Here is a 3,191-nt window from a genome sequence, read left to right as displayed (position 1 = left end):
CTCAACATCACACATTAACCTGACATTGCTAGCTTCAATCTAAATTGTTATTGCTAGCACAACACGCTAGTAATTCGCTAGCCTGTTAACGTGCCATCCGTCTGCTTTTTTATTTTATTTATTTATTTTCTCTCGCGCCTTTTACGAGTCAATCAAACAACTTAGGTGAGTAGGATCAATCAACAAACACGGTGAGTCATGTGATCTCCTCTTATGGTCACTTTCACTTCATGCATATCCTGTTTAGCATATCCTTCTCTGTCAGCATAGGATTGACATGTGATAAATGCAGGGAGATAGTCAAGCTGACGGAGAAGATTTCAGAACTAGAGACATGCATCCAAACTTTAATCGAGGATTGTAAGCATGCAAGGGCTTTAGATACTGCTTTGGATGCGACTAGCTTAGTGAACTCTTTACATTGTTCGGTTCCGGCTGTAGAGCCCGTGCAGCAGGGCAATTGGGTGACGGTGAGGCGCTGTAGTCGCGGGACAAAACACCGCTCTTCCGTTCCGATTACAACTTCAAATAGATTCTCCCCACTCAGTGAAACACCCACTGAGAATCTTGTTGAATGTGCCCTAGTTATTGGCGATACCATGCCACCATAGTCACATGTTTGCCAGGAACCAGAGCGCCTGACATCAAAGCAAATTTAAAAGGGCTGGCTAATGCTAATCGTAAATTCTCTAACATTATTTTTCACTTCGGCACTAATGATGTTCGACTCCGCCAGTCGGAGATCACTAAAATGAATGTTAAAGAGGTGTGTGAACTCGCAAGTACGATGTCAGGCACTGTAATTTGCTCTGGCCCCCTTCATGTTCGCAGGAGTGATGAGATACTTAGTAGATTGTCCTCACTCAATGGCTGGTTGTCCACACACACAGGAACCCAGACCGACCCCTTCCACAGCCAATACCCCTCTGTCCTCCTTTTCTTCGCTAACCGAGGAAGAAGTATCTACACTTCTCCTCTCCAGTCACCCTACCACCTGCCCGCTTGACCCCATCCCCTCACACCTTCTACAAGCCATCTCTCCCACACTTCTACCATCACTCACACACATCATCAACTCATCCCTCCATACTGGCACCTTCCCTACAGCATTCAAGCAGGCTCGGGTTACTCCACTGCTCAAAAAACCCACGCTAAACACATCATTTGTAGAGAATTACAGACCTATCTCTCTCCTACCATTCATTGCGAAGACACTTGAAAGAGCTGTCTTCAACCAACTAACATCCTTCTTGTCTCTAAACAACCAGCTGGATGTCAACCAATCTGGCTTCAAGAAAGGACATTCAACTGAGACTGCATTACTGTCAGTCACAGAAGCCCTACGGATCGCAAAAGCTGCTTCCAAATCTTCAGTCCTCATTCTCCTGGATCTGTCTGCTGCCTTCGACACGGTGAATCATCAGATCCTTATGTCCACCCTCTCATCACTGGGCATCACAGGAACTTCACTCCACTGGTTTGAGTCCTATCTCACAGGTAGGTCCTTCAAGGTCGCATGGAGAGGTGAGGTATCCAGAGCACATCAGCTGACCACAGGTGTTCCCCAGGGTTCAGTTCTTGGTCCCCTCCTCTTCTCCATCTACACCACATCACTGGGACACATCATACAGGCACACGGTTTTTCCTACCACTGCTATGCTGATGACACGCAGCTCTTCCTCTCCTTTCAACCAGATGATCCCACAGTAGCTGCACGGGTCTCAAGCTGTCTGGCGGACATCTCCACATGGATGAAGGAACATCACCTGCAGCTCAACCTGGCAAAGACTGAGCTTCTCGTCCTCCCTGCCAATCCGTCTCTACAGCACGACTTCACCATCCAGCTAGAGTCATCATTAATCACCCCATCAAGATCGGTCAGAAATCTTGGAGTAACGTTTGATGACCAGCTGACCTTCACAGATCACATTTCAAAGACAGCTCGATCATGCAGGTTTGCACTGCACAACATCAGGAAAATCAGGCCTTTCCTAACTGAGCATGCAACACAACTTATCGTCCAGGCCCTGGTCATCTCTAGGCTTGACTACTGCAATGCTCTTCTGGCTGGACTTCCAGCATGTGCAACCAAACCCCTACAGATGATCCAGAATGCTGCAGCTCGTCTTGTCTTCAACGAGCCCAAGAGGGCCCACGTCACTCCTCTGTTCATCTCTCTGCACTGGCTACCTCTCGCTGCTCGCATCAAGTTCAAGGCACTGACGCTTGCTTACAGAACTATCACAGGCTCAGCTCCCTCCTACTTTCACTCACTCCTACGAGTCTACATCCCTACCAGACACCTACGATCGGTCAACGAGCGACGTCTCGTGGTTCCATCACAGAAAGCCACAAAATCACTTTCCAGAACATTCTCATTCACAGTTCCATGCTGGTGGAACGCTCTCCCCACCCTCATCCGGAATGCAGAATCCCTGACAACATTCAAAAGACAGCTGAAAACCAATCTCTTCCGTGAGCACTTAACCTTATATAAAAAATAAAAAATAAAAAATAAAAAAATAATAATAATTTCCTTTCCCTTTGAAACATCACTTATCAGGCTTATGCTACTCTGAATAATACCTGAACTTCGTATTTTGAGCACTTCTTGCGTTGTTGTTGCTTTTGCCTCTTTATGATGACTCGCTGAACTTTGTCCTAATTTGTAAGTCGCTTTGGACAAAGGCGTCTGCTAAATGACTAAATGTAAATGTAAATGTAAGTGGTGTCCGCAAAATAATACAGAATTCATAGACAATTGGAAAAGTTTTTGGGGCAGACCTGACCTGTTGAAAAGAGATGGTATTCATCCCTCCTGGGATGGTGCTGCTCTTCTCTCTAGTAATATGGCACATAGTCTTAGAACTCAAACATGAATTGGGGCTCAGGTCAGGAAGCAGACAGACTGGCTAAGCCGACCGATATCATAGATAGATATCATCATATAGAGACTGTGTCTGTTCCCCGAATTAGGACATACAAAAAACTTCCAAACCCATCTAAGGGTAAAATTCTTATTGATGTTCAACAAATAAAAACAGATATAATACACATGAGCAAATGATAAAGCGATTGTTAATGATATGATTACAGACTATAATCTAGATGTGCTGTGTTTGACAGAAACCTGGCTAAAACCAAACGATTACATTACTTTAAATGTGTCCACCCCGCAAGATTACTGTTAT

This window comes from Leuciscus leuciscus, assembly GCF_965113295.1.
Source record: "Leuciscus leuciscus genome assembly, chromosome: 4".
NCBI classification, from domain to species: domain Eukaryota; kingdom Metazoa; phylum Chordata; class Actinopteri; order Cypriniformes; family Leuciscidae; genus Leuciscus; species Leuciscus leuciscus.
Note: the sequence above shows the minus strand (reverse complement) of the source record.